Consider the following 16,586-nt stretch of genomic DNA (forward strand, 5'->3'; position numbering starts at 1 on the left):
CTCAAGCAGCAGCTTAAGCAGCTGTGCTACAACGTTTGCCCCTGCTGAGAGCCACTGTAAAGATTTTCTAGATTTATAGGAATTTTTAAAATTTACTCTAGTGAACAAAGATCTATTTTATATTCAGAAAAATGAGGATCATCAACTTCATTGTACAAAAGAAATAGAAAATCCTGGTCACCAGGGGCTGGTCCTCTGAGCTACAGTGCTGGAATCCAAGCGATTTGTGCAGTGCGTGGTCCTGACTGATCCCTTCCACCAGGAGCAGGAATACTTTAAGAATGTCATACTGCAAGAAGCTAGAGAGCTGCAAGGCTGTGAAATGATGTTTAAATGGAGGATGAGCATTAAAAAGTAATGCAGACTTCCAGTTCTCCCTATCCAAATGGAATAGGCGTGTTTCACCCTATTCATCTCTGCTTATAACAACTAAAATCCGCTGGACAAAATACATAAAACAAATGAAAGATTCTGGAAAGAAGGCAGCTTCTTACAGATCTTGGGATTCAAGGAATGACCTAGCAGGTGTTTTGTTTCTGCCTCCTAAACATCATACCTTGGGCCCTGGAGAATTTCATGAGCCAGAGAGAACAGCTAAGTTCAAACCATAACAAAAGCAAGGCAATCAGAATCAGCCCTTAAGGCATTCTGATCTGGCTGAAGAGCCCATGAGAGTATTTTAGGCATGGAAAGCCAAGACACTCTGGCAGGAAAAAAAAAAAAAAAAAAAAAAAAAAAAAAAAAAAAAAAAAAAAAAAAACAACCTAAATGAAAGATCTCTGCAAGTGAGATCCCAGTAGACAGAACGGGCCATCAAAGAAGGAGGTACCTTTCTCTGAAGGGAGGAGAGAACTTCCACTTTGACTATGATGTTGTCTAAATAAGATCAGAGTCGGTGAACTCAAAAGGCCTCCATAGCCTTGGCAACTCATGACAAGAGCCTAGGGTGATTACTGATGCCATAAACAAGAGTGTCAATTGGTTAAGTCAACAACAGGAGTCACTGTGCACTTACTCCTCACGTAGGATCTTTGTCCTTAGTGTGCTGTACATTGAGATTTAATGCTATAACTAGTACTCAAACAGTATTTTATACTTTGTGTTTCTGTGTGGGAGCAAACTGTTGAAATCTTTACTTAATATATGCTAAATTGATCTTCTGTATAGAAAGATAATTGAAAATGAATCTTGATGTGAATGAAAGGGGAGAGGGAGCGGGAGAGGGGAGGGTTACGGGTGTGAGGGAAGTTATAGGAGGGGGGAAGCCATTGTAATCCATAAGCTGTACTTCGGAAATTTATATTCATTAAATAAAAGTTAAAAAAAAAAAAAGTCCTAGTCTCATTTGCCAAAGGAATGGTTAAAGTGAAGCCATGCAGCCATAAACCTTTAGGACAACACCAGATAAACTCCAGAAAAAAAAACAAAAACCTGTGCCTTCCATGGCCCTATCATCTGTGGTAACTGATATACCAGGACTCTGTGAGCAGAATACAAACACAACCCAGCAGTGACCACAGGGTACTCCTGCCTGGACAGTAGATATCTCTGTGTGTGAGCAGTGCCCAGCTGAGTACAACTGACTAACATGATCTGAACACAATCAAAAACAACTTTTCATACCAAGAAAATACTAGGAAAATCACAAGTTGAATGAAGAAAAGCAATCAACAGACACAATATCTAAATGGCACAGATACTAGAATCATCTGACCAAGATTCTAAAGCAGCTATCATTTTTAAAAATGCTTTAAAAAATCAATTGTGAGGCCGGCGCCGCGGCTCACTAGGCTAATCCTCCGCCTAGCGGCGCCGGCACACCGGGTTCTAGTCCCGGTCGGGGCGCTGGATTCTGTCCCAGTTGCCCCTCTTCCAGGCCAGCCCTCTGCTGTGGCCAGGGAGTGCAGTGGAGGATGGCCCAGGTGCTTGGACCCTGCACCCCATGGGAGACCAGGAAAAGCACCTGGCTCCTGGCTCCTGCCATCGGATCAGCGCGGTGCGCCGGCCGCGGCGGCCATTGGAGGGTGAACCAACGGCAAAGGAAGACCTTTCTCTCTGTCTCTCTCTCACTGTCCACTCTGTCAAAAAAAAAAAAAAAATCAATTGTGAATACTCTTGAAACAAATTAAAATGTAGACAGTGTCTGCTAAGAATACAAGCTATAAAGACCCAAACCAAAATTGTAGAACTGAAATTACAGTAATAAAAGGAAAATAAAAATTTCTACTTTTCATATAATTTGAATGACTGGTACTGACCAATATTCACACGCAAAACAAGTATAAAAGTGAAACTAAAACATGCAAGCACCTATTTAAGTGTATCATTGAAATACCGAAGGAGACAGGTCTTGAGAAACAGAATTCCAGAAAGCAGATACACATATTGAGGGGTACATTATATTCTCTAGCACTTTCCCCTTGAGACACTTGCTAATTTTTAAGCTGAAATGGAAAAGGCAGAGGAGGTTGCTAACAGGAATCTGAGATGAGCTTTTGGCAGCCTTCCAAGGCTGGGAGTGGGGGCACAAAACTTGAAGATCAGGGCTATCAAGGCAGTAAAGATTTGCAGAGAAGTTAATCCTGGGAGAAACAAAGCACCGTAAGGGGAGACCAATGTGGGAAAACTGGTGAGATGAGTGTGGTTCATGACCTGGTGTCAATGACGATTTATGAGACCAAACACAACAGTGAGAGTAGAAGTGATGTTTTATTTATGTAAGAAAAAGGGAAGCTCCCAACACCATGACTCTAGGGTCTGCTAGAAAGCCCCAGCTGCTGAGGTCTTGAAGTCTAGGGGTATTTGTATGTTCTTAACACGTTATCTCCAAGGAACAAAGTAGTGGTTATACATTAGTTACTGTGAAGGTACAGGACAGTCTTAGTGGAGCCCTCTCTACCTTGTTTCTATCTAAACCCAAATCTCGTCATTATGGATAAGTATTTGTTACAAGGGGCTTCCATCCTGTTCTGCTTGTGGTTGGTAAGGGGAAGGCACTGCCGTTTGTGCACCTGCAGGCAGCTGTGGGATGGCATTAGTCTGGCCTGCTTTTAGTCCTGAGCTTCCTCACTGGTACTCTGAATCTTATTTCCCCTGAAGAAATGTGTTATCTTTTACACAGCACACGCGCTCAAGGTAAAGATGCCAACCAGAGAGCAGTGTCTAGTAGTGCTGAAAATGAGTAGAGCTCTTGGAGATAACATAAAGCTCAAGAGAAAAAAGATGGAGACTGGCACTCACAAATATCCAAATGTTCCAGTAAAAGCTGGAAAGGATGGTATCATCAGAGAAGAATATATTGAAAATAAAATAGATACAAAATGAAGTTAATACAAGCCCAGGTTCTTATGACAGCAATTAGGTAAGAAAAAGAAATAAAAGATTTTCAAATAATAAAGGAAGACATGAAATTGTTTCCGTTTGAAGATGACATGATATTACATCAAAAAGTGCAAAACACTTCATCAAAAACCAATTAGAACTAATAAATGAATCCAGCAAAATTTAGGGTTAAAAAAATAAACTCACAAAAATCCACTGCCTTTTGTATACACTAACAATGCTGTATCCAAAATAGAAAATTAAGAAAATAATCCCATTCATAAGAGCCTAAAAGTACTTAGGAGCAGAATATGAAAAGGAGGTGAAAGATTTTTATTCTTAAAACTGTAAAACATTTATGAAAGAAACTGAAGATGACATAAATTAATGGAAAGATATCCCAGATTCATGGATTTTAGAAGCATCACCAATCACTGATCTTTAGGGAAATGCCAATTAAAACCATGAGACGTTCCTTCACACTTGTTAGAATGGCAGCTATAAAAAAAGACTAAAGATAACAAATGTTGGTGAGAATATAGAAGAAACGAAACCTTGGACGCTGTTTTTAAAACTGTAAATTCATAGATCATCATGGAAAACGGTATGGAAGCTTCTAGAAATACTAAAAATAGAACACCATATGATCCAGCAGTCCAACTTCTGTATATATCTGCTGTGGTTTCAATGTGTCCCTCAAAATTCTTGTGTAGGAAAAGTAACGCCTACAGTGGATGTGTTAGGAGACGGAACCTTGAAGAGGTATTTTGGTCATGAGGGCTTTGCACTCACAGAAGGATTCATATTATTCTCACAGGAGTGGGCTTGCTATTAATGGGATTCTTTATACAAGGACAAGACCTAGCTGCTCCACTTCCAATCCAGCTCTCTGCTATGGCCTGGGAAAGCAGTGAAAGATGGCCCAAGCCCTTGGGTCCGTGTTCCCTTGTGGGAGATCTGGAGGAAGCTCCTGGCTCCTGGCTTTGGATTGGAGCAGCTCTGGCCATTGCAGTGATTTGGAGAGTGAACCTGCAGATGGAAGACATTTCTCTCTGTCTCTGCCTCTCCTCTCTGTAACTCTGCCTTTCAGATAAATAAACAAATCTTTAAAAAATTAAATAAATAAATAAGTTTATTTATTTAAAAGCCGCAATCACAAAAAATAAAGATAAAAAATTTCATCTTTTTTTTTTAAAAAGAAAAACCACTGTTCCTCAAGAGCATAAACAAGGGCTATCAACAGCAAACACAACTCAAAATGTCAATTTCAGTCATACAAACTACATTTTTGTACTCTGTAAAATATGCATCAATTAAATAAAGAAAAATTATGGGAAAGCTTAAATTATGATGATTAATACCATCTGCTTGCTTTTAATGTATTCTACATTGTTTTATTTTCTATTATTTTCTTCAATTTTCAGTTGAATTTTAATTCATAGCTGTTACTTTGCTTCCAAATTTTTCATTAGTTTTATCCTTATTAACTCTCAATTTAAACTTTAAAGTTTTCTGTTTTATCTTCAAGTGTATGTAAACATTTCATCTTACATATTTGTATTTATTAAATAATACTATATAATACCAAATGGTCACTCAATAAATAAATAAATCTGGAATTTAACTGAGAGCTAATCCCTTCTTTCCCCAAATCAAGATGTGTACTAGATTCTCCCTGAACCCTCAAAAGCCCAGGAGGTTTGTGTTGCTCAGTTTGTAGAACCAACCTTCTATTATGCTCCATTTTGACACTTGGTTGGAAGATGCATAAGCCAAAGAGAGTGGAACTTGGTAAAACAAGTCTCTGGGGCCGGCGCGTGGCACAGTGGGTTAACGCCCTGGCCTGTGGTGCTGGCATCCCATATGGGCGCCAGTTCAAGACCTGGCTGCTCCTCTTCCAATCCAGCTCTCTGCTATGGCCTGGGAAAGCAGTAGAAGACCTCTCTCTCTCTCTCTCTCTCTGCCTCTCCTCTCTTTGTGTAACTCTGACTTTCAAGTAAATAAACAAATCTTTAAAAAATAAAAAAAAAAGACAAGTCTCATGACAAAGCTGAAGAATGCTTTACCCAAAATCTTTTTCCAGAAAAGGAATGTGCCTGCAAACAATTTGTGGACACAACAGAAAACACCAAGTGTCAAAAGTAAGGTTGTTGCTGGGTACTGGTTGCTGGTTTTTTTGTTGTTGTTGTTTTTTTTTTTTTTTTTTTTTTTTTTTTTTTTTTATCGGACATGGTTAAGGGCCTAATGAAGGGCCCAGACAGCGAGGCCCCCAGCTTTCAGCTGCTCTAGCTCCGCTCATTCCAGGTTTGTCTTTACTCCTTCAAGTGTTGCCCTCTGATAGTCTCCCCAGTACTTCGACAATTTGTTCCTGGAGATTTTCTCCTGTCTCAGTCTCCACACTTTTGCACAACATCTCGTCATGTTACTTATTATCCTGGTGTTTTGGTTTCCGGAGGCTTGAATGGCTATTTCCCCCCACCACACATCCAAGGAGATATGTACATGGCAATCTCATGATTAAGCCAGGTGAATGAGTGCAAAATGGATACCAGGGAAGGCAGCTGAGTAAACCAAAGTTACTCCATAATGCATGAAGCTGAAATGATAACGTTTCTCACTTAAGGAAAGAAGAAAGCGGACTCACTCAGGAAGGACATGAGATGAAACATGTTCTTATGCGTAGTTTAGTGTTACCTATTTGCACAATCAACCTATTTAATGACTATATAGGCTTAACAAAAACACTATTATTAAATTCCAGTGTACATTCATTTATTAGTAAAATGAAAATTAAAAGGTATGTGTGATTATGAAAAGCTTCATATCTTATTTTCCTACTAGAAGTCACTTAGAAACATAATTCTATTTTTTAAAAAGCTTTTCTCTGGAGTCATTGTACTGTGGTCGATATTTTTGATACAGGAAATGAAAGTTTTCATTGTGGAAACAAACTCGATGTTCTGTAACTCACAGGCCATGACAGAGTGTTCCAGAAAGTAAACCATTTCTTTTACAAGTCAATTTCCTCCATCTTACAAATATCACAAAAATATAATCTTGGCCAAACACATACACAGAGAAAGAACACAGAGATTTGTATAAAACTTATATGCATGTTCAAATATGTGCATCTCTTAAAAGCCCAGAGTACATAATTTTTTTAATTTTCAAATTTTCATTTTTCGTATTTATATGTTATTTGTAGGAGAGCTCTAAAATCCCAAAAACAAATTCATCTTAACAAAAATGACGCTATGATCAATAACAATTTCTAACTCATCTCCCATATAGAAACAAAAAAAGATTTTATTTATTTTTTAAAACATTTTTAAAATTTTTTGGTTAACATGCAATACTTGAACCTTTTATAGGAAAAGTACAATATTTCAATACATGTGTATTTCATAAACATAAAACGTAGCAACTAGCTTTTCTATTTCCTTATCTTTTTGTGTCTGGAGCCTACTAGCTCCTCTCTTCTAGTTCTTTGTACAGCGTATGAAGCATTATTGTAAACCACAGTCAACCTACTGTGCTGTGGAATGCTAGAACTTATTCCTTTTATCTGACTGTGTTTTGGTTCAAATTCCCTTTATCCTCCCTCACTCACTTCCTAACTTCTAGTATTCTCTACTATAAGTTCAGGGAACTCTAGTTTTGTTTTGTTTTTTAACAACTGCATATGAGATAAAGTATGGGTATTAGCCATTCCATGGCTGGCTTATCACTTAGAACAATCAATTCCATTTTGACCAATCTTCTTGCAAATGTGTGGGATTCCAATCCTTTGTATACTTCAATGATACTCCATTATGTCCATGAATCAATTGGTATGTAATGGTTGTGGAATCAAAATTACAGAGACTAAAAAACAAAAAAAATTGGAACAAACCCTGAGTCTGGTAACTTTCCACACAGAAGAACTTGAATATATTAGGAAACTATGATGGTTTCGAGGATCCCAAAAGTTTGCAATATTGGCTGGCGCCATGGCTCAATAGGCTAATCCTCCACCTAGCGGCGCCGGCACACAGGGTTCTAGTCCCGGTTGGGCGCCGGATTCTGTCCCGGTTGCCCCTCTTCCAGGCCAGCTCTCTGCTGTGGCCAGGGAGTGCAGTGGAGGATGACCCAAGTGCCTGGGCCCTGCACCCCATGGGAGACCAGGAGAAGCACCTGGATCTTGCCATTGGATCAGCACGGCGCGCCTGCCACAGCACGCCAGCCGCAGTGGCCATTGGAGGGTGAACCAATGGCAAAGGAAGACCTTTCTCTCTGTCTCTCTCTCTCTCTCTCACTATCCACTCTGCCTGTCAAAAAAAAAAAAAAAAAAAAAAAAAAAGGTTGCAATATCCAATAGATGCTTCTTGGGTCCTTTAATTTAGAGGGCAGTTATGACTTTGTTTCTTTGATATTTCTTCCTCCTAACACCCAAATGTCTATGTCAAGAATATCAAATTAGGGGCTGGTACTGTGGCATAGTGGGTAAAGCCACCGCTTGCAGTGCCAGCATCCTATACAGGTGCTGTTTCAAGTCCTGGCTGCTCCACTTCTGAGCCAGCTCTCTGCTATGTCCTGGGAAAGCAGTAGAAGATGGCCCAAGTCCTTGGGCCCCTTAACCCACGTGGGAGACCTGGAAGAACCTCCAGACTCTTGCCTTCAGATAGGCCCAGCTCTGGCCTTTGCAGCCATATGGATAGTGAACCAGCAGATGGAAGACTCTGTGTGTGTGTGTGTGTGTGTGTGTGAGTGTGTGTGTGTGCCTCTCTCTAACTCTGCCTTTCAAATAAATAAATAAATCTTTTTAAAAAAGGAAATCAAGTTTATTTACTGTTAAATTTTTCCTCTTCTTAGCTATAGATCCAAAACAAAGTTATACAGGTATAACAACACACACCTCCTACTTGAGATCTAGATTTCCACAGAGTCAGTCTCAGATAAAATTCATTGCAGGAATCCAAGTAATAATCATGAGTAATTATTCTTCTTTGTAGAACTGAATTCTAACTAGAACTGCCATGATTAATAAATCTTTGAAAACACCAACTAATACTGATCATTCTTTTTTTTAAAGAATTATTTTATTTATTTTGAAAAACAGAGGAGTTAGAGAGAGAAGTAGAGCCAGAGAGAGAGAGAGAAAGAGAGGTCTTCCATTCTGCTGGTTCACTCCCCATATGACTGCAGTGGCCAGAGCTGAGCTGATCTGAAGCCAGCAGCCAGGAGCTTCCTCCAGGTCTCCCACTTGGGTGCAGGGGCCCAAGGACTTGGGCCATCTTCTACTGCTTTCCCAGGCCATAGCAGAGAGCTGAATCGGAAGCGGAGCAGCCGGGACTAGAACCGGTGCCCATATGGGATCCTGGCGCTGCAGGCTGGGGCTTTTAACCTGTTGAGCCACAGCACTAGTCCCGATCATTCTTTTTAAATTCCCTTTTCAGTAAAACTGGAAAGCTATATTTGTGTCAGTGGAGCAAAGGCAGGGGACTCTGGCCATCCATTTTGAAAATTCATCTTACTGTGCTATACCATAATTCTGCTTCTTTTAAACCTCACAAATCACTTATTAACTCTATGACATCTCTGATATCTGACATGGTAGTATTTGTGTAGCTCCCAGGGATATTTATTCAACAAGTTCTTCAAGTGATCTGATGTCCAGCAAAGTTTAAAAGTAACAGAAGTGGTCAGAATGACTGGAAATAGCCAAATTTTTAGAACATCAGTTGGAATGAATGTGTGTTTTCTCCTTAAAAAATCCTCTACCTTCCTTTTTCCTTTCAGCAGTAACTTCAAATAAGAGTTACTGCTCAAGACCTCTGACTCTCTCCACAGAGCCAACAAAAGAACTTCCTCAAAACTGCTCTATCCTAAGATTATGGTTCTGACTGGCAATGTAGAGCTATAATTTTCCTCCAGACAAAAGTGGAGGAAAAAACGCAGCAATTTTTCTTTTGGACTACTTTCAAGAATATCACCTTTTGAGACAGAGTAAGTATTATCATTCAGGAAGATGCTTAATACCATCTGCAGAAATTCTGTCTTAGCCCTGCAAGCTTGAGATTTATCTTCCCTCTGCCTACTAGTCTCAGTCCTGGAAACACTGATCAATACAAAATAATTTGTCATCCCTAATACTCTAGTAGTGATACAATTTCTTGTTGGATTTTTTATCTAAGGTATATCTATATTCATCATTTTATTATGATAAACGTAACAGATATAGAGCTTTGTCCATAATATCACTACTTCTGGTTTTCCAATTTTACAGTGTTGGCTGTATTCTCAATCCCCTATTGTTTGGGGATACTAGAATTCTCTTTTATGATCAGAAATCCATTCAGATGAAATCCACAAGTCTTGTGGTCCAAATGAGCAGATTCTACACAAACTTAGTATATCCTCTTCTGTAAACACTAATCAAGTATTGTCTCATATCACAGGTTCCCAGTGTCTTTCATGCAACTCCCCTTTTCTGGCTATTTTCTAAAATTAATCTTTTTTTCATTGAGCAGTTATGTCAGTTTTTAATGATATTATTGTGAAACCATAGATTTTTTTGACAACCTCCATACCCTTATTCCATGAATTTGAAATGTCCACCAAGAACTGCAGTCTTAGAATTTTCAGATACTCTTTATGTATGCAAAACTATAAAAACCCAAGAAAATTGCATTATATTCTATAACTGTAAGATTTGCTACTTCTGTCCATTTGTTTTGCCATTGCTTCATTCATGTGAATATGTGGACTTGATTGGGTTTTACTTCACAGGATAAATTGGAATAAAGATAACCAAACAAAATATCTCTAAGCTCTGCTCTTCAAATCCATTCTTAATCAACTAGCCAAGGCCACCTATCGAAATGCAGATGTAATCACGGCTTAACACCTTAATGGTTCCTTCCATTGTGTACCTACAGCATAAAAGGCTGAAATCCTTAACATGGTAATATACAAGATCCTTCATATGTTGGCTATATTTATATCCATTCTTTATCTTGTATGTGCTTAAACAAAAGATGCACTTGATTACAGTCAAATAACACACACATGCACACCAACATCTTGCTTATCTACTGATACTCTGCAGCTATGATGGGCTCTCTGCATGAAATGCTTCTGTAACTGGTGACACACAGTTTAGGTCATAGACCCACATCCAGAATAAATTAGATAAATCATCTTTGTGCTCCTGTAATACTGTGCCTATTTTATGTCAATTTATGTAATATTGTTGTATACTCATTTCCTACTGAGACATTTTCTTGGCCCCCATGAGTGAATTCTTTGAAAACTGAGACTTTATCTTATTTATCTTTTAGTCTCCTGGCTGATATCAACAGGGCTCAAAAATGCTTGTTGAATAGATGAATAAATACAAGAATGAAAAAATAAAAGCACCAGTTAGTTAATGTAGCCCACAGGAAGAAATCTCCTTAAATATAAACAGGTTCCTCTATGGACAAATAGGCATATAGGCTTTATATTCAAAGTATATAAAGACAAGATTTGTTTTTCATAATTCTAAAAAAAAGCTTATGTAAGATACAATTCTGAATAACTCTTTTCATTTTATTCATTTGTACTGCAAAATTTGGCTACAAAATAATAAGTAAAATATACTATTTTCTTGTCTCAGTGGTAGCATAGAAGGGTAGTGGAGAACAAGTGATATGTGGGGTTAATGTTGGAAGACCTGACTGATATCCCATCCTTTCATGCACTGTCTGTGGATTTGGTTAGACCACTTAACTCTACAAAGGCTCAATTTTTATTTGTAAAACAAATAATAGTTATCTAGACAAGTCACAACATTTCAGTGTAGATCAAAAGAGACAGCTACATCAAGATATCAATAAGAAGTGTTTCTATTTTTAAAATATGATGTTTTTATTTGTTTGAAATGCAGAAACAAAGAGATAATAAATGAAGTGCTCATCTGCTATTCACTCCCCAAATGTTTAAAACAGTCATGACTGGGTCGGGCCAAAGCCAGGAGCCCAGAACTCAACCTGGGCCTGCTATATGGGTAACAGGGAACAATTATTTGAGCCATCATCTTCTGCCTCTCAGAGTACACATTAGCAGGGAACTGGAACTGGGAGCAGAGTTGAGACTTGAACCCAGTAACTCTGATATGGGATATGGGAGTCCCAAATGGTATCTTAGCCACTGAGTCAAATTCCCACCCCCCATTTTTCCTTTTTTTCTCTTCACAGTAGAAATCTTATTGGAATTACAGACCTTGAAACTGACTGAAAACATTGATATGCTATTAATTAGAGAAATGGAACACATAAGGTAGTGGTGACCTTGAGTAACAGAGAAGAAAAATGAAAGAGGGATCCCTGAAGCTTATCCCAGGGAAGGACAAGAAGTTCCAAGAGTTCTGAATATTTTTACTTTGCAAGCATGAATTTCTTCTCATGTAAAATGAGAGCCAGATTAGATTACATTTATTTTCCTTTTCATTTTCTAATGTATAAAATTATAGAAAATTATGCATTCCCATAATTGAGAGCAAAGATTTTACTGTAAGTTAGTTGTCAAGGACAAATTATATAATTACACAATATTGAATGTTTCAACTATTGATTCATAGATTTAATATTATTGAATCAGTTCTATGACAAATTCTGACATACAAATATACTTATGCTTTTTGCAACATCATAGGATTAATTTAGTTATTTCCTTTAGTATTTAGAAATTAGAATAGTCCAACAGCCAAAGTAATTAAATATTAAATTAAGCATTTATTAAAACCAGCATTTGTGGGGCTGGCGCTGTGAAGTAGTGGAGAAAGCCGCCACCTGCAGTGCCATCATCACATATGATCACAGGTTCAAGTCCCAGCTGCTCCACTTCTGAACTAGCTCTCCGCTATGGCCTGGGAAAGTGGCAGAGGATAGCCCGAGTCCTTGGGCCTCTGTACCCACGTGGGAGACCTGGAAGAATCTCCAGGCTCCTGGCTTTGGATCAGCACAGCTCTGGCTGTTGCAGCCATTTGGGAAGTGAACCAGCAGATGGAAGACTTCTCTCCCTCTCTCTCTGCCTCTGTCTCTCTGTAACTCTCTGGCTTTCAAATAATAAATAAGTAAACCTTTAAAAAAATAGTATGTTTTTCTATGAACAGGAATTTATAAACCAAATCTTCAGTTTCCCTCTTCTGTGCCCAGTTTTTACATTTTTTATTTTAAATGTATTTGTATTTTATCCAAAAATCTGTCATGAAGCTTCTTTTTTCATGTTGCAATTTCAACTCTCCTCTAAAATTTCTTGCTGTTACATCATGAGAAAAGGCTTTTGCTTTGCTCCCCATTTGTTCCATCAATGTTTTTTCTCAAGGGTGCAGAAAAAAAAGAACCTCTCCCATGGATACTCACACACCTCTAGTTTATGTTCCTGTTTTATATATATGATGCCTGTGTACATTCGTACCTTCATAAAGATTACAGTCTCTCATGATTCTCTGTGCTTTCACATAACTCTCATCACACTTCACTGTCATATCCCAGCTCTTAGTACAGGAGCCAAGTATAGGTACCCCTCTTTGTAATTCAGGCACTCACTAACTCACTCAATGCTTTCAGACATCAACTCTGTAGGTGGAAGTTCTGCCTTTGCTGGTAAGGACTTCACAACATAGCAGAGGAGACATGAAAACATATATGTTACTGTCTGTTAAGTAAAATGATTCAATTGGTTCAGCTCTATTTTTATCCTTTGTGCTACTCGCTGTACAAAGATCTGAGAATACAAACAAAATACATAAAACATGTTGGATACAGACAGTCTTGGAGAGAGCTAGCAACCCCAAAGAAGTGCTCTTTAAGCTTTTATCTGAAGGATGACAGATTTTGTCAGATCTCAGGAAAGGGAATTGGTATATATGGAAGCTTACAAGGCGGAATGAATTGGCATGAAGCAAGAACACAAAAAATTCATTATCTTAGAAGCCCTCATCGAGAGTGGGAAGAGAGGTAGACTGGCGATGCATGTAAACACAGGCCATAGGAGGCCAAGTAAAACCAACAAAATGTTGAGCTTTATCCCATGGACAGTAGGAAATCAATGAAGCAGTCCTGACTCAGGACAGACCATAGATTAATTTGAATGCTAGGGGACCAGTGCAGATTCACTTCAGTGGTATAGCGTGAGAAACCAGTGGCATATACTAGGGTAGTGGTGGTCAAGATGGGAGAAAATTGATGTACGTAGAGAAGTACAGGAGATAGAATAAATATCACTGAAAGTTGATTAAATGAATGATCTGGGAGAGAAAGCCGGGTTTCTGACTTATATAAGGGAACAATAATTGAGATTTGGACAATGGAGGAGAGAGAGATGGTAAATCCCATTCAAGTGTATGAGAGACATCCAAGGAAAGATGTCCAATAAACACTTACCGTACTTGTAGGAGGTACAAGTAGGAGTAGCTGCCTTTTTCAGAAGTAATCAAGGAAGCGAAGAGTCCAGCAGTGTGCCCACTAGGTTCGGCAATACGCAGGACACTGAAGAACAGAATGAAGTGGTTTAAAAGGAGGGGATGGCTGGGAGCAAGAAACAGAATGTGTCCAATAAGACTATCAGCAATAGAAGCACATGCAGTAGATCAACTCCAGAATCTCATGCAGCTTTCACTCTCCCCTCAGTGTAACGAGTTCAAGCAGTGATACAGGGAAGAGCTTCCTTCCTTCTTGCACTGCCACCATCAACAGAAAATGGTCTTTGGGTCTAAAGAGCAAGAGAAAGTCAAGTTTTGTACATGAGAGAGTGTTATCAAGAACATACAGCATTTACTCCTTCCATACATATTCAAGATCTCTTAGATCTGCTTAGGTGCAAACCCCCAAAAAAATACAAAAAAAACTCAAACTCTGTATATTTTGTTTTGTTAGTTTCTTTTCTTTTCACAAAACTTATTATACAGGGCACTTCTGTGGCGTAGTGGACTAAGTCTCTGCCCATAGGGCAGCTGGTTTGTATCCTAGCTGCTCTTCTCCCTATCCAGCTTTCTGCTATGGCCTGGGAAAGCAGTCAAATATTGTCCAAGTGCTTGGGCGCCTGCACTCATGTGGGGGACCCAGAAGAAGCCTCTGGTTCCTGGCTTTGGATTGGCCTAGCTCTGGCCCTTGCAGCCATTTGGGGAGTGAATCAGCAGATGGAAGACACCTCTCTCTCTCTCTCTTTCTCTGTCTGTAACTCTGCCTCTTAAAAAACATCATACTCTGTTACATGTAATAAACTGACCAGAATTCCCCTTTTTATATACATACTACTTACAGCTTTTTCTCTTCCAGATTTGTTTACTTGCTTATTTTTTTTTTTATATTTGTCCTCCCAGTTTCATTATTCAACCCTCAGTGAAAATACTGGCTAGTTTACCAAGAAGTTTGGAAACTTTGTTACCACTTTTTTTTTTAAACAATTGATATATTTATTTCTAATTGAAAGACAGAAGAGGAGACAGACTAACAGAGAGGTTTACCATGTGCAGATTCACTTCCCAAATGCCTGTAAGGCTGTGCCTGGACCAGTCTGAAGCAAATTATAAGCCAGGAAATGAATCCATGGCTGGCCGTGAGTTTAGCTATCACCTGCTATACCCCAGTATGGACAGTAGAAGGAAACTAGAATCAGCAGCAGAACATGAAATTGAATCCAGGCACTCCAGTATAAGGGAATCAGCATCCCAACTGCTATCTTATCTACAGTGTCAAATCCCTGCCCTTGTTACTGCCCTCTTATCAGAAATTCATAAAGTATATGAAATTTTACATAAGTTCCTTAAAATAAGTTCCTTATTTTAAAAAAAGTATTTATTTCTTTGAAAAGGAGAGAGAGATTGAGAGCAAGACAGAGAGAAAATGAAAGTTCCCATTCACAGGTCTGCTCTTCAAATGTTTGGCAATGGCCAAAGATGGGACAGGCTGATGCTGGGAGCAGGAACAAAATCCAGGTCTCCCAAGTGAGTGGCAGGGATCCAACCACTTGAGTCATTACCACTGCATCACCATTGCCTCCTAAGGTATGTTGGGAAGCTGAAGTCAGGAGCTGGAGTTGGGAATCACATCCTGATATTCTGATAGGGGATGTAGACATCTTAAAAACCAGGCTAAATGCATACCCTTAAAATATAAATTGCAATGACAATGATTTTTAGTATTTTTGTATTTTTCCTAAATAATTAAAATATTTTAGAAAGATGGGGGCCAGCACTGTGGCACAGTAGGTTAATCTTCTACCTGCGGTGCCGGCATCCCATATGGGCGCCGGTTCTTGTCCTGGCTGCTCCTCTTCTGATCTGGCTCTCTGATGTGGCCTTTGGAAAGCAATAGAAGATGGCCCAAGTGCTTGGGCCCCTGTACCAGCATGGGAGACCTGGGGCAGGGTAGCGGGTAGGACATCCTGGCTTCCAGTTGGCATAGCTCCAGACATTGTGGCCATTTGGAGAATGAGCTAGCGGATGGAGGACCTCTCTGTTTCTCTCTGTCTCTTCTTCTCACTGTTTGTGGCTTTACTTCTCAAATAAAGAAATAAAATTGGAAGGAAGGAAGGAAGGAAGGAAGGAAGGAAGGAAGGAAGGAAGGAAAAGAAAGAAAGAAAACCTTGAAAGGGGCACATCAGGACGATGTTTCTTATTTCATTAATAAAGAACAATAACAAAATGTGATCCGCAGCACTACTAGGGATAATTAGAAGTACAATTATTCCAGAGAATTTTGGATTTAAATTGTCAGTTCACTGCACACATTATTCAAATACCTGTCAATCTCTTTGTAAAAATGTCTAAATCAATTACAAAAATAATTTCTGATTGATTTGAGAATCTATATATTTCAAAGTTAACATGTGACCCAGTATTGTGCTATAATTTTAGTTTTTGACTTTATTTCCACTATTTCCAGAAGGTGTGATATTAATTATAAGAAAACTAATTAGCTATATATTAGTTAAATCCTTTTCCATTACATTTTCTATCATATGATTTGAAGTCATAAAAGGAAAATGTGCATTCTAAAAAACCTATGTGGGGCCTGTGCTGTGGTGGAGTGAGAAAAGCCGGCTTCCCATGTGGGCGCCAGTTTGAGTCTTGGCTGCTCCACTTCCAACCAAGCTCTCTGTTATGGCCTGGGAAAGCAGTATAAGATGGCCCGAGTCCTTGGGCCCCTGCTCCCACGTGGGAGATCAGAAGCTCCTGGCTCCTGGCTTCGGATCGGCACTGCTCAGACCATTGTAGTCATCTGGGGAATGAGCCAGCAGAT

Source organism: Oryctolagus cuniculus, chromosome 5 (genome assembly GCF_964237555.1).
Source record: "Oryctolagus cuniculus chromosome 5, mOryCun1.1, whole genome shotgun sequence".
In the NCBI taxonomy this organism is placed as follows: domain Eukaryota; kingdom Metazoa; phylum Chordata; class Mammalia; order Lagomorpha; family Leporidae; genus Oryctolagus; species Oryctolagus cuniculus.